This window comes from Hyla sarda, unplaced genomic scaffold, assembly GCF_029499605.1.
Source record: "Hyla sarda isolate aHylSar1 unplaced genomic scaffold, aHylSar1.hap1 scaffold_1592, whole genome shotgun sequence".
Taxonomy (NCBI): Eukaryota; Metazoa; Chordata; class Amphibia; order Anura; family Hylidae; genus Hyla; species Hyla sarda.
In genome coordinates this window covers 27,394-43,226 of record NW_026608228.1, presented here as the reverse complement: position 1 = coordinate 43,226, position 15,833 = coordinate 27,394, and the positions used below count along the sequence as shown (strand labels likewise).

The 15,833-nt window shown below is 45.3% G+C and overlaps 6 non-coding genes and 1 pseudogene across 6 annotated transcripts; all 7 read right to left on the bottom strand.

The window, feature by feature from the left end:
- Positions 1 to 1,900: 1,900 nt before the first annotated feature.
- On the bottom strand, positions 1,901 to 2,085 carry LOC130310731 (U2 spliceosomal RNA). Its single transcript, XR_008859218.1, has one exon. It is a non-coding gene; the product is annotated as a U2 spliceosomal RNA (small nuclear RNA).
- Positions 2,086 to 3,539: 1,454 nt separating this feature from the next.
- LOC130310734 (U2 spliceosomal RNA) lies at positions 3,540 to 3,676 on the bottom strand (annotated as a pseudogene).
- A 2,090-nt stretch (positions 3,677 to 5,766) lies between these two features.
- LOC130310712 (U2 spliceosomal RNA) lies at positions 5,767 to 5,957 on the bottom strand. The gene has a single exon (XR_008859200.1). It is a non-coding gene; the product is annotated as a U2 spliceosomal RNA (small nuclear RNA).
- Positions 5,958 to 8,049: 2,092 nt separating this feature from the next.
- On the bottom strand, positions 8,050 to 8,240 carry LOC130310711 (U2 spliceosomal RNA). The gene has a single exon (XR_008859199.1). It is a non-coding gene; the product is annotated as a U2 spliceosomal RNA (small nuclear RNA).
- A 2,088-nt stretch (positions 8,241 to 10,328) lies between these two features.
- LOC130310726 (U2 spliceosomal RNA) lies at positions 10,329 to 10,519 on the bottom strand. Its single transcript, XR_008859214.1, has one exon. It is a non-coding gene; the product is annotated as a U2 spliceosomal RNA (small nuclear RNA).
- Positions 10,520 to 12,609: 2,090 nt separating this feature from the next.
- On the bottom strand, positions 12,610 to 12,800 carry LOC130310710 (U2 spliceosomal RNA). Its single transcript, XR_008859198.1, has one exon. It is a non-coding gene; the product is annotated as a U2 spliceosomal RNA (small nuclear RNA).
- A 2,088-nt stretch (positions 12,801 to 14,888) lies between these two features.
- On the bottom strand, positions 14,889 to 15,079 carry LOC130310709 (U2 spliceosomal RNA). The gene has a single exon (XR_008859197.1). It is a non-coding gene; the product is annotated as a U2 spliceosomal RNA (small nuclear RNA).
- Positions 15,080 to 15,833: the final 754 nt, after the last annotated feature.

Here is a 15,833-nt window from a genome sequence, read left to right as displayed (position 1 = left end):
ACTCCCACGGGGCCTTTTTAAATGCAATCCATAACCCGGATTTGCCAGGAACCCTTCTTACTCCTCCTACTTGCATGTGACACTGGGCTTAGGATCTGCATAGGAAACACACACACAAGCACACACCTACCTTTGTTGCCTGCAGATGCCTCCTTGGCTGTCCCCAAACGGTATCAAACCAACACCCACGGGAAGCTGTAAGCATAGAGGACATGCCTGCACCCCATTGGACTTACCTGTGTGGGTTAAATCCGGGTTATTTGACAACCTATGGCGGTGATGGTTCTGCTCAGGCAGAGCAGTGCTGATGCTCCTCATAAAGCTGTCGCTGCTGTGAAGGTTCTAGGTGACATCACAAATCCCTATGGTTACATACACAACAAAGCTGGGTTGTTGTTGTTTACACTCTGCAAGGCCTGTGGAAGTGAGTGACATCATAGCACTGTAGTTCTGAGGGTTCTAGATGGATGCAACAATCTCCTGTTGCTTCTATGAAGGCCATAATAGACGACATCACCAAACAGCTCCATAGTCACATACACAGCAAAGGAGAGATGTTGTTTACACCTAGTGATGTCAGTGGTATTGAGTGACATCACAGCACAGTGCTAAGGCTCCTGGGCCTGGACACAGCAGCGGCTGCAATATCTCAACGGAGAATACGTTTATATATATGTGTGTGTGTGCGCGTATATATATATATATATATATATATATATATATATATATATATTTCTCCGCCGAAATCACTTTTAAACCCATTTCCACCTTTTTTTCCCTTCTCTTCCTCTTACTTTTTTTTCACGTTTTTTTACGTTTTTCTCCTTTTCGCCTCTTTTCTGGGCGTATTATTCTTCTTTTTCTTCTTTTTTTTCGTCTAATGCATACCCCATCAGTGCAGCAATGCTTATTCAATACCGCCAGCAGATGGAGACACTGGGGGATAATTTTCTAAGGATTTATACTGATTTTTCCTGTCTGAATTTGTCGCACAGAAAGTTGCAGGCCAAATATGTGTGACATTTCTGCGACTTTAGCTTCTAGAGCATTTTTACAACATTATACATAGGTGCTGAATACATAAAAAGCGACTGTTCAGCGACAGACAAGTCGCATCGGCTGAAAGTAGGCCAGAATGTCAGTCCATGTTGGAGCAGGTTTAGATACAGTCTAAAGTATAGATCTCAAAGTCTGTGCACAGAATTTAGCAAGGGCCTCGCACCTTCTGATGCATCAGGTAGGTGCACAATAGCATAGCCTAACCCTCTGTACTTTGGTCTATATTGATGCGGGACATAGACAGCCAGCTGATGACCAATCCATTAGTGCAATGGATGGCTGGAAGCATTTGTCTTTGCCTTTGCAATACCACAGAAGCAATGCATGGTCAATGTACAGCAATGACACACCTGTGTGAACAGCCAGGAGACCCCCCCCATGTTATGTTACATAGTTACATAGTTAGTACGGTCGAAAAAAGACATATGTCCATCAAGTTCAACCAGGGAATTAAGGGGTAGGGGTGTGGCGCGATATTGGGGAAGGGATGAGATTTTATATTTCTTCATAAGCATTAATCTTATTTTGTCAATTAGGAACATTCAGCACCCACCCGCTATCAAGGCAGCTGCCTATCATGTCATGCCCTACCTGCACAGGTGTGCTGGCTACTCAAATGATCCAATTAAGGAGGCCATTTAGTCAGCAGCAGCAGAAGTCCTGTGCCTGGACGCTCCAACAGCGGCCAGACACAAGCAGAAGCAGAAGCAGCAGAAGCAGCAGCACCACCTTTTGTTTTTTGGCTGCAGCAGCAGCAGCAAGGCCCACAGGGCTGGCTAGCTGGCTAGCCAGCAAGCAGGTAGCAATGAAAGTAGGAATCTTTCTTTTTAACCCTGTAAGGGGGTGGTGCACTGTACCCGAAGATACTGCCATATCGGGTCAATGCATAGGGCGACGGAAGCAAGCTTCGAAATCGGCCCCCGTTCTCAAAAATCCATTTAATATATGGTCCCCAGATAGGGGACGTATCAGATATTAAACTGATAAGAACAGATTTTTTTTTTTAGTTAGCCCTCAGAACTCAATCAGAGCTCCAAGATCTTATATGGACTCGATTGTTTTGTTCATCATCAGGTAACACTTTTATTTATTCCTAAAAAAAAGACAAATTGAAATAAAATATTATAACAACAATAAAAATAATAAACATTCCAAAATTATAACAAATTCATTCCCTTTCTCCGGGCGTAAACTGCCAAGTAATCAATTAAACCATAGGTTAAGCTTCCTTTTTCCATTTCCCTTTTTACTGGGATGGCCAACCAGGCCGGTATTTTATAAGTTACCATAAATCGATCCACGTCAGGGCGAAAAGAATCATAAACTTTGTTTCTTACTGCAGGTAACTGGGCTTTAAAGGTGGATAATAGATCATCCAGGTCCTGTAAGAACAATTCTCTTTCCTCATCTGGAGCTCTCTCCAAAATAGTTTGGAAAGACCCTGAATATCCTCTTAAATCTCTCACCGGCTCTTCATTTTTCTTTTTACTCTTATGCTCTCCAATGTTCTTTTCTTCTACTATCATCTCTTTTCCAACAATTTTTGGCTCTTGGGTTACCACTTCCTTATCTTTTCTCACAGATCTTTTAATTTCTGGCTCTTGTTCAGAAACTTCTTCTTCTCTTTTCTTCTTCCTCTTTGGACAGTTCACATACATGTGACCAATTTTGTTACATAAATTACATTTACTTTTTTGGCTACAGGATTCGATTTCATGACCTTCTTTTTGGCATTTTTGGCACCACATTGAGGTGCACTCTTCCTTTAAATGGCCATATTTCTTGCATTTTCTACAGAAATTCTGCATACCTGCAAAAAACATATCTCCATTGATAACCCCTATTTTAAAACGGGCAGGGGGATAAAGAACTCTTCCATCTGCGTCTTCCTTGAACTTTACTTTAAATCTCCACTTTGTTGTCCAGACTCCATACTGATTATAAATTTTCCCAAGTGGCGCAATTTCCTCACAAAATTGGATCAAAAGAATTATAATATCCTCCTCAGGGACGTAAGGACTATACATCCTCACCGTTAAAATTCTTTCTCTCCTGGGAAAGTGGGGAATGACTTCCACGCCCTCCCACACTGGATCAGACTTGATTGTCTCAAATTTCTTCCAAAATAAATCATAATCCTCTTCGGAAACCAAAATAACATCAAAGCACCCTTTCTTTGGAAATTCCAACATGGAAAGGATTTGTGTCTTTGCAATTTCCAAAACTCCAAAAAGAATTTCCTCCATTACAAAGGAAAGTCCTCTTCTTTTCTTCTCAAGGTCTTTCAGCAGGATCCGGACCCCATTCTTGATCTTCCCAAAAAAAGGAACCTCCTCTCCAACAGATTGAGAGGTGTCCATGATCTCTTCCATCTTCAATAGGCGTGTCCAGGCAGGGACAGAAAAACACTCCCCCACCAAAGAGTGGGCAGTGAAGGGTGATCGCCTCCCGTTGTCTGGGGACTAAGCCGGCTCCCTAATAGCAGCAGGGGGGTGAAGTCCCTCCGTTAAGAAGGACGATCCCCCCAGGCCAAGGAGCCGGGTACCCCAGACACCCTCTGACCAGACCAAGCGAGCAGATACTACACTTGATCTTAGCCAAAAGGCCGAGAAGCGATAACCGTGAAAGGGGCGGGCCCAACAAGGTCCCCTTCATGGGCACTATCACTGCTTGCTGTCAGGGAGGCTGCCAGACAATTTTCCATGCACACTCTGGGCTGGGGGGCAGTCAACCACCAGTACACACAGCAGAACCTAAACCCATACCATTATTGCTAAGCAGCAAGACAGGGGCCCATTGCACTCCCACGGGGCCTTTTTAAATGCAATCCATAACCCGGATTTGCCAGGAACCCTTCTTACTCCTCCTACTTGCATGTGACACTGGGCTTAGGATCTGCATAGGAAACACACACACAAGCACACACCTACCTTTGTTGCCTGCAGATGCCTCCTTGGCTGTCCCCAAACGGTATCAAACCAACACCCACGGGAAGCTGTAAGCATAGAGGACATGCCTGCACCCCATTGGACTTACCTGTGTGGGTTAAATCCGGGTTATTTGACAACCTATGGCGGTGATGGTTCTGCTCAGGCAGAGCAGTGCTGATGCTCCTCATAAAGCTGTCGCTGCTGTGAAGGTTCTAGGTGACATCACAAATCCCTATGGTTACATACACAACAAAGCTGGGTTGTTGTTGTTTACACTCTGCAAGGCCTGTGGAAGTGAGTGACATCATAGCACTGTAGTTCTGAGGGTTCTAGATGGATGCAACAATCTCCTGTTGCTTCTATGAAGGCCATAATAGACGACATCACCAAACAGCTCCATAGTCACATACACAGCAAAGGAGAGATGTTGTTTACACCTAGTGATGTCAGTGGTATTGAGTGACATCACAGCACAGTGCTAAGGCTCCTGGGCCTGGACACAGCAGCGGCTGCAATATCTCAACGGAGAATACGTTTATATATATGTGTGTGTGTGCGCGTATATATATATATATATATATATATATATATATATATATATATATATTTCTCCGCCGAAATCACTTTTAAACCCATTTCCACCTTTTTTTCCCTTCTCTTCCTCTTACTTTTTTTTCACGTTTTTTTACGTTTTTCTCCTTTTCGCCTCTTTTCTGGGCGTATTATTCTTCTTTTTCTTCTTTTTTTTCGTCTAATGCATACCCCATCAGTGCAGCAATGCTTATTCAATACCGCCAGCAGATGGAGACACTGGGGGATAATTTTCTAAGGATTTATACTGATTTTTCCTGTCTGAATTTGTCGCACAGAAAGTTGCAGGCCAAATATGTGTGACATTTCTGCGACTTTAGCTTCTAGAGCATTTTTACAACATTATACATAGGTGCTGAATACATAAAAAGCGACTGTTCAGCGACAGACAAGTCGCATCGGCTGAAAGTAGGCCAGAATGTCAGTCCATGTTGGAGCAGGTTTAGATACAGTCTAAAGTATAGATCTCAAAGTCTGTGCACAGAATTTAGCAAGGGCCTCGCACCTTCTGATGCATCAGGTAGGTGCACAATAGCATAGCCTAACCCTCTGTACTTTGGTCTATATTGATGCGGGACATAGACAGCCAGCTGATGACCAATCCATTAGTGCAATGGATGGCTGGAAGCATTTGTCTTTGCCTTTGCAATACCACAGAAGCAATGCATGGTCAATGTACAGCAATGACACACCTGTGTGAACAGCCAGGAGACCCCCCCCATGTTATGTTACATAGTTACATAGTTAGTACGGTCGAAAAAAGACATATGTCCATCAAGTTCAACCAGGGAATTAAGGGGTAGGGGTGTGGCGCGATATTGGGGAAGGGATGAGATTTTATATTTCTTCATAAGCATTAATCTTATTTTGTCAATTAGGAACATTCAGCACCCACCCGCTATCAAGGCAGCTGCCTATCATGTCATGCCCTACCTGCACAGGTGTGCTGGCTACTCAAATGATCCAATTAAGGAGGCCATTTAGTCAGCAGCAGCAGAAGTCCTGTGCCTGGACGCTCCAACAGCGGCCAGACACAAGCAGAAGCAGAAGCAGCAGAAGCAGCAGCAGCACCACCTTTTGTTTTTTGGCTGCAGCAGCAGCAGCAAGGCCCACAGGGCTGGCTAGCTGGCTAGCCAGCAAGCAGGTAGCAATGAAAGTAGGAATCTTTCTTTTTAACCCTGTAAGGGGGTGGTGCACTGTACCCGAAGATACTGCCATATCGGGTCAATGCATAGGGCGACGGAAGCAAGCTTCGAAATCGGCCCCCGTTCTCAAAAATCCATTTAATATATGGTCCCCAGATAGGGGACGTATCAGATATTAAACTGATAAGAACAGATACTACACTTGATCTTAGCCAAAAGGCCGAGAAGCGATAACCGTGAAAGGGGCGGGCCCAACAAGGTCCCCTTCATGGGCACTATCACTGCTTGCTGTCAGGGAGGCTGCCAGACAATTTTCCATGCACACTCTGGGCTGGGGGGCAGTCAACCACCAGTACACACAGCAGAACCTAAACCCATACCATTATTGCTAAGCAGCAAGACAGGGGCCCATTGCACTCCCACGGGGCCTTTTTAAATGCAATCCATAACCCGGATTTGCCAGGAACCCTTCTTACTCCTCCTACTTGCATGTGACACTGGGCTTAGGATCTGCATAGGAAACACACACACAAGCACACACCTACCTTTGTTGCCTGCAGATGCCTCCTTGGCTGTCCCCAAACGGTATCAAACCAACACCCACGGGAAGCTGTAAGCATAGAGGACATGCCTGCACCCCATTGGACTTACCTGTGTGGGTTAAATCCGGGTTATTTGACAACCTATGGCGGTGATGGTTCTGCTCAGGCAGAGCAGTGCTGATGCTCCTCATAAAGCTGTCGCTGCTGTGAAGGTTCTAGGTGACATCACAAATCCCTATGGTTACATACACAACAAAGCTGGGTTGTTGTTGTTTACACTCTGCAAGGCCTGTGGAAGTGAGTGACATCATAGCACTGTAGTTCTGAGGGTTCTAGATGGATGCAACAATCTCCTGTTGCTTCTATGAAGGCCATAATAGACGACATCACCAAACAGCTCCATAGTCACATACACAGCAAAGGAGAGATGTTGTTTACACCTAGTGATGTCAGTGGTATTGAGTGACATCACAGCACAGTGCTAAGGCTCCTGGGCCTGGACACAGCAGCGGCTGCAATATCTCAACGGAGAATACGTTTATATATATGTGTGTGTGTGCGCGTATATATATATATATATATATATATATATATATATATATATATATATATTTCTCCGCCGAAATCACTTTTAAACCCATTTCCACCTTTTTTTCCCTTCTCTTCCTCTTACTTTTTTTTCACGTTTTTTTACGTTTTTCTCCTTTTCGCCTCTTTTCTGGGCGTATTATTCTTCTTTTTCTTCTTTTTTTTCGTCTAATGCATACCCCATCAGTGCAGCAATGCTTATTCAATACCGCCAGCAGATGGAGACACTGGGGGATAATTTTCTAAGGATTTATACTGATTTTTCCTGTCTGAATTTGTCGCACAGAAAGTTGCAGGCCAAATATGTGTGACATTTCTGCGACTTTAGCTTCTAGAGCATTTTTACAACATTATACATAGGTGCTGAATACATAAAAAGCGACTGTTCAGCGACAGACAAGTCGCATCGGCTGAAAGTAGGCCAGAATGTCAGTCCATGTTGGAGCAGGTTTAGATACAGTCTAAAGTATAGATCTCAAAGTCTGTGCACAGAATTTAGCAAGGGCCTCGCACCTTCTGATGCATCAGGTAGGTGCACAATAGCATAGCCTAACCCTCTGTACTTTGGTCTATATTGATGCGGGACATAGACAGCCAGCTGATGACCAATCCATTAGTGCAATGGATGGCTGGAAGCATTTGTCTTTGCCTTTGCAATACCACAGAAGCAATGCATGGTCAATGTACAGCAATGACACACCTGTGTGAACAGCCAGGAGACCCCCCCCATGTTATGTTACATAGTTACATAGTTAGTACGGTCGAAAAAAGACATATGTCCATCAAGTTCAACCAGGGAATTAAGGGGTAGGGGTGTGGCGCGATATTGGGGAAGGGATGAGATTTTATATTTCTTCATAAGCATTAATCTTATTTTGTCAATTAGGAACATTCAGCACCCACCCGCTATCAAGGCAGCTGCCTATCATGTCATGCCCTACCTGCACAGGTGTGCTGGCTACTCAAATGATCCAATTAAGGAGGCCATTTAGTCAGCAGCAGCAGAAGTCCTGTGCCTGGACGCTCCAACAGCGGCCAGACACAAGCAGAAGCAGAAGCAGCAGAAGCAGCAGCAGCACCACCTTTTGTTTTTTGGCTGCAGCAGCAGCAGCAAGGCCCACAGGGCTGGCTAGCTGGCTAGCCAGCAAGCAGGTAGCAATGAAAGTAGGAATCTTTCTTTTTAACCCTGTAAGGGGGTGGTGCACTGTACCCGAAGATACTGCCATATCGGGTCAATGCATAGGGCGACGGAAGCAAGCTTCGAAATCGGCCCCCGTTCTCAAAAATCCATTTAATATATGGTCCCCAGATAGGGGACGTATCAGATATTAAACTGATAAGAACAGATACTACACTTGATCTTAGCCAAAAGGCCGAGAAGCGATAACCGTGAAAGGGGCGGGCCCAACAAGGTCCCCTTCATGGGCACTATCACTGCTTGCTGTCAGGGAGGCTGCCAGACAATTTTCCATGCACACTCTGGGCTGGGGGGCAGTCAACCACCAGTACACACAGCAGAACCTAAACCCATACCATTATTGCTAAGCAGCAAGACAGGGGCCCATTGCACTCCCACGGGGCCTTTTTAAATGCAATCCATAACCCGGATTTGCCAGGAACCCTTCTTACTCCTCCTACTTGCATGTGACACTGGGCTTAGGATCTGCATAGGAAACACACACACAAGCACACACCTACCTTTGTTGCCTGCAGATGCCTCCTTGGCTGTCCCCAAACGGTATCAAACCAACACCCACGGGAAGCTGTAAGCATAGAGGACATGCCTGCACCCCATTGGACTTACCTGTGTGGGTTAAATCCGGGTTATTTGACAACCTATGGCGGTGATGGTTCTGCTCAGGCAGAGCAGTGCTGATGCTCCTCATAAAGCTGTCGCTGCTGTGAAGGTTCTAGGTGACATCACAAATCCCTATGGTTACATACACAACAAAGCTGGGTTGTTGTTGTTTACACTCTGCAAGGCCTGTGGAAGTGAGTGACATCATAGCACTGTAGTTCTGAGGGTTCTAGATGGATGCAACAATCTCCTGTTGCTTCTATGAAGGCCATAATAGACGACATCACCAAACAGCTCCATAGTCACATACACAGCAAAGGAGAGATGTTGTTTACACCTAGTGATGTCAGTGGTATTGAGTGACATCACAGCACAGTGCTAAGGCTCCTGGGCCTGGACACAGCAGCGGCTGCAATATCTCAACGGAGAATACGTTTATATATATGTGTGTGTGTGCGCGTATATATATATATATATATATATATATATATATATATATATATATTTCTCCGCCGAAATCACTTTTAAACCCATTTCCACCTTTTTTTCCCTTCTCTTCCTCTTACTTTTTTTTCACGTTTTTTTACGTTTTTCTCCTTTTCGCCTCTTTTCTGGGCGTATTATTCTTCTTTTTCTTCTTTTTTTTCGTCTAATGCATACCCCATCAGTGCAGCAATGCTTATTCAATACCGCCAGCAGATGGAGACACTGGGGGATAATTTTCTAAGGATTTATACTGATTTTTCCTGTCTGAATTTGTCGCACAGAAAGTTGCAGGCCAAATATGTGTGACATTTCTGCGACTTTAGCTTCTAGAGCATTTTTACAACATTATACATAGGTGCTGAATACATAAAAAGCGACTGTTCAGCGACAGACAAGTCGCATCGGCTGAAAGTAGGCCAGAATGTCAGTCCATGTTGGAGCAGGTTTAGATACAGTCTAAAGTATAGATCTCAAAGTCTGTGCACAGAATTTAGCAAGGGCCTCGCACCTTCTGATGCATCAGGTAGGTGCACAATAGCATAGCCTAACCCTCTGTACTTTGGTCTATATTGATGCGGGACATAGACAGCCAGCTGATGACCAATCCATTAGTGCAATGGATGGCTGGAAGCATTTGTCTTTGCCTTTGCAATACCACAGAAGCAATGCATGGTCAATGTACAGCAATGACACACCTGTGTGAACAGCCAGGAGACCCCCCCCATGTTATGTTACATAGTTACATAGTTAGTACGGTCGAAAAAAGACATATGTCCATCAAGTTCAACCAGGGAATTAAGGGGTAGGGGTGTGGCGCGATATTGGGGAAGGGATGAGATTTTATATTTCTTCATAAGCATTAATCTTATTTTGTCAATTAGGAACATTCAGCACCCACCCGCTATCAAGGCAGCTGCCTATCATGTCATGCCCTACCTGCACAGGTGTGCTGGCTACTCAAATGATCCAATTAAGGAGGCCATTTAGTCAGCAGCAGCAGAAGTCCTGTGCCTGGACGCTCCAACAGCGGCCAGACACAAGCAGAAGCAGAAGCAGCAGAAGCAGCAGCAGCACCACCTTTTGTTTTTTGGCTGCAGCAGCAGCAGCAAGGCCCACAGGGCTGGCTAGCTGGCTAGCCAGCAAGCAGGTAGCAATGAAAGTAGGAATCTTTCTTTTTAACCCTGTAAGGGGGTGGTGCACTGTACCCGAAGATACTGTCATATCGGGTCAATGCATAGGGCGACGGAAGCAAGCTTCGAAATCGGCCCCCGTTCTCAAAAATCCATTTAATATATGGTCCCCAGATAGGGGACGTATCAGATATTAAACTGATAAGAACAGATACTACACTTGATCTTAGCCAAAAGGCCGAGAAGCGATAACCGTGAAAGGGGCGGGCCCAACAAGGTCCCCTTCATGGGCACTATCACTGCTTGCTGTCAGGGAGGCTGCCAGACAATTTTCCATGCACACTCTGGGCTGGGGGGCAGTCAACCACCAGTACACACAGCAGAACCTAAACCCATACCATTATTGCTAAGCAGCAAGACAGGGGCCCATTGCACTCCCACGGGGCCTTTTTAAATGCAATCCATAACCCGGATTTGCCAGGAACCCTTCTTACTCCTCCTACTTGCATGTGACACTGGGCTTAGGATCTGCATAGGAAACACACACACAAGCACACACCTACCTTTGTTGCCTGCAGATGCCTCCTTGGCTGTCCCCAAACGGTATCAAACCAACACCCACGGGAAGCTGTAAGCATAGAGGACATGCCTGCACCCCATTGGACTTACCTGTGTGGGTTAAATCCGGGTTATTTGACAACCTATGGCGGTGATGGTTCTGCTCAGGCAGAGCAGTGCTGATGCTCCTCATAAAGCTGTCGCTGCTGTTAAGGTTCTAGGTGACATCACAAATCCCTATGGTTACATACACAACAAAGCTGGGTTGTTGTTGTTTACACTCTGCAAGGCCTGTGGAAGTGAGTGACATCATAGCACTGTAGTTCTGAGGGTTCTAGATGGATGCAACAATCTCCTGTTGCTTCTATGAAGGCCATAATAGACGACATCACCAAACAGCTCCATAGTCACATACACAGCAAAGGAGAGATGTTGTTTACACCTAGTGATGTCAGTGGTATTGAGTGACATCACAGCACAGTGCTAAGGCTCCTGGGCCTGGACACAGCAGCGGCTGCAATATCTCAACGGAGAATACGTTTATATATATGTGTGTGTGTGCGCGTATATATATATATATATATATATATATATATATATATATATATATATTTCTCCGCCGAAATCACTTTTAAACCCATTTCCACCTTTTTTTCCCTTCTCTTCCTCTTACTTTTTTTTCACGTTTTTTTACGTTTTTCTCCTTTTCGCCTCTTTTCTGGGCGTATTATTCTTCTTTTTCTTCTTTTTTTTCGTCTAATGCATACCCCATCAGTGCAGCAATGCTTATTCAATACCGCCAGCAGATGGAGACACTGGGGGATAATTTTCTAAGGATTTATACTGATTTTTCCTGTCTGAATTTGTCGCACAGAAAGTTGCAGGCCAAATATGTGTGACATTTCTGCGACTTTAGCTTCTAGAGCATTTTTACAACATTATACATAGGTGCTGAATACATAAAAAGCGACTGTTCAGCGACAGACAAGTCGCATCGGCTGAAAGTAGGCCAGAATGTCAGTCCATGTTGGAGCAGGTTTAGATACAGTCTAAAGTATAGATCTCAAAGTCTGTGCACAGAATTTAGCAAGGGCCTCGCACCTTCTGATGCATCAGGTAGGTGCACAATAGCATAGCCTAACCCTCTGTACTTTGGTCTATATTGATGCGGGACATAGACAGCCAGCTGATGACCAATCCATTAGTGCAATGGATGGCTGGAAGCATTTGTCTTTGCCTTTGCAATACCACAGAAGCAATGCATGGTCAATGTACAGCAATGACACACCTGTGTGAACAGCCAGGAGACCCCCCCCATGTTATGTTACATAGTTACATAGTTAGTACGGTCGAAAAAAGACATATGTCCATCAAGTTCAACCAGGGAATTAAGGGGTAGGGGTGTGGCGCGATATTGGGGAAGGGATGAGATTTTATATTTCTTCATAAGCATTAATCTTATTTTGTCAATTAGGAACATTCAGCACCCACCCGCTATCAAGGCAGCTGCCTATCATGTCATGCCCTACCTGCACAGGTGTGCTGGCTACTCAAATGATCCAATTAAGGAGGCCATTTAGTCAGCAGCAGCAGAAGTCCTGTGCCTGGACGCTCCAACAGCGGCCAGACACAAGCAGAAGCAGAAGCAGCAGAAGCAGCAGCAGCACCACCTTTTGTTTTTTGGCTGCAGCAGCAGCAGCAAGGCCCACAGGGCTGGCTAGCTGGCTAGCCAGCAAGCAGGTAGCAATGAAAGTAGGAATCTTTCTTTTTAACCCTGTAAGGGGGTGGTGCACTGTACCCGAAGATACTGCCATATCGGGTCAATGCATAGGGCGACGGAAGCAAGCTTCGAAATCGGCCCCCGTTCTCAAAAATCCATTTAATATATGGTCCCCAGATAGGGGACGTATCAGATATTAAACTGATAAGAACAGATACTACACTTGATCTTAGCCAAAAGGCCGAGAAGCGATAACCGTGAAAGGGGCGGGCCCAACAAGGTCCCCTTCATGGGCACTATCACTGCTTGCCGTCAGGGAGGCTGCCAGACAATTTTCCATGCACACTCTGGGCTGGGGGGCAGTCAACCACCAGTACACACAGCAGAACCTAAACCCATACCATTATTGCTAAGCAGCAAGACAGGGGCCCATTGCACTCCCACGGGGCCTTTTTAAATGCAATCCATAACCCGGATTTGCCAGGAACCCTTCTTACTCCTCCTACTTGCATGTGACACTGGGCTTAGGATCTGCATAGGAAACACACACACAAGCACACACCTACCTTTGTTGCCTGCAGATGCCTCCTTGGCTGTCCCCAAACGGTATCAAACCAACACCCACGGGAAGCTGTAAGCATAGAGGACATGCCTGCACCCCATTGGACTTACCTGTGTGGGTTAAATCCGGGTTATTTGACAACCTATGGCGGTGATGGTTCTGCTCAGGCAGAGCAGTGCTGATGCTCCTCATAAAGCTGTCGCTGCTGTGAAGGTTCTAGGTGACATCACAAATCCCTATGGTTACATACACAACAAAGCTGGGTTGTTGTTGTTTACACTCTGCAAGGCCTGTGGAAGTGAGTGACATCATAGCACTGTAGTTCTGAGGGTTCTAGATGGATGCAACAATCTCCTGTTGCTTCTATGAAGGCCATAATAGACGACATCACCAAACAGCTCCATAGTCACATACACAGCAAAGGAGAGATGTTGTTTACACCTAGTGATGTCAGTGGTATTGAGTGACATCACAGCACAGTGCTAAGGCTCCTGGGCCTGGACACAGCAGCGGCTGCAATATCTCAACGGAGAATACGTTTATATATATGTGTGTGTGTGCGCGTATATATATATATATATATATATATATATATATATATATATATATTTCTCCGCCGAAATCACTTTTAAACCCATTTCCACCTTTTTTTCCCTTCTCTTCCTCTTACTTTTTTTTCACGTTTTTTTACGTTTTTCTCCTTTTCGCCTCTTTTCTGGGCGTATTATTCTTCTTTTTCTTCTTTTTTTTCGTCTAATGCATACCCCATCAGTGCAGCAATGCTTATTCAATACCGCCAGCAGATGGAGACACTGGGGGATAATTTTCTAAGGATTTATACTGATTTTTCCTGTCTGAATTTGTCGCACAGAAAGTTGCAGGCCAAATATGTGTGACATTTCTGCGACTTTAGCTTCTAGAGCATTTTTACAACATTATACATAGGTGCTGAATACATAAAAAGCGACTGTTCAGCGACAGACAAGTCGCATCGGCTGAAAGTAGGCCAGAATGTCAGTCCATGTTGGAGCAGGTTTAGATACAGTCTAAAGTATAGATCTCAAAGTCTGTGCACAGAATTTAGCAAGGGCCTCGCACCTTCTGATGCATCAGGTAGGTGCACAATAGCATAGCCTAACCCTCTGTACTTTGGTCTATATTGATGCGGGACATAGACAGCCAGCTGATGACCAATCCATTAGTGCAATGGATGGCTGGAAGCATTTGTCTTTGCCTTTGCAATACCACAGAAGCAATGCATGGTCAATGTACAGCAATGACACACCTGTGTGAACAGCCAGGAGACCCCCCCCATGTTATGTTACATAGTTACATAGTTAGTACGGTCGAAAAAAGACATATGTCCATCAAGTTCAACCAGGGAATTAAGGGGTAGGGGTGTGGCGCGATATTGGGGAAGGGATGAGATTTTATATTTCTTCATAAGCATTAATCTTATTTTGTCAATTAGGAACATTCAGCACCCACCCGCTATCAAGGCAGCTGCCTATCATGTCATGCCCTACCTGCACAGGTGTGCTGGCTACTCAAATGATCCAATTAAGGAGGCCATTTAGTCAGCAGCAGCAGAAGTCCTGTGCCTGGACGCTCCAACAGCGGCCAGACACAAGCAGAAGCAGAAGCAGCAGAAGCAGCAGCAGCACCACCTTTTGTTTTTTGGCTGCAGCAGCAGCAGCAAGGCCCACAGGGCTGGCTAGCTGGCTAGCCAGCAAGCAGGTAGCAATGAAAGTAGGAATCTTTCTTTTTAACCCTGTAAGGGGGTGGTGCACTGTACCCGAAGATACTGCCATATCGGGTCAATGCATAGGGCGACGGAAGCAAGCTTCGAAATCGGCCCCCGTTCTCAAAAATCCATTTAATATATGGTCCCCAGATAGGGGACGTATCAGATATTAAACTGATAAGAACAGATACTACACTTGATCTTAGCCAAAAGGCCGAGAAGCGATAACCGTGAAAGGGGCGGGCCCAACAAGGTCCCCTTCATGGGCACTATCACTGCTTGCTGTCAGGGAGGCTGCCAGACAATTTTCCATGCACACTCTGGGCTGGGGGGCAGTCAACCACCAGTACACACAGCAGAACCTAAACCCATACCATTATTGCTAAGCAGCAAGACAGGGGCCCATTGCACTCCCACGGGGCCTTTTTAAATGCAATCCATAACCCGGATTTGCCAGGAACCCTTCTTACTCCTCCTACTTGCATGTGACACTGGGCTTAGGATCTGCATAGGAAACACACACACAAGCATACACCTACCTTTGTTGCCTGCAGATGCCTCCTTGGCTGTCCCCAAACGGTATCAAACCAACACCCACGGGAAGCTGTAAGCATAGAGGACATGCCTGCACCCCATTGGACTTACCTGTGTGGGTTAAATCCGGGTTATTTGACAACCTATGGCGGTGATGGTTCTGCTCAGGCAGAGCAGTGCTGATGCTCCTCATAAAGCTGTCGCTGCTGTGAAGGTTCTAGGTGACATCACAAATCCCTATGGTTACATACACAACAAAGCTGGGTTGTTGTTGTTTACACTCTGCAAGGCCTGTGGAAGTGAGTGACATCATAGCACTGTAGTTCTGAGGGTTCTAGATGGATGCAACAATCTCCTGTTGCTTCTATGAAGGCCATAATAGACGACATCACCAAACAGCTCCATAGTCACATACACAGCAAAGGAGAGATGTTGTTTACACCTAG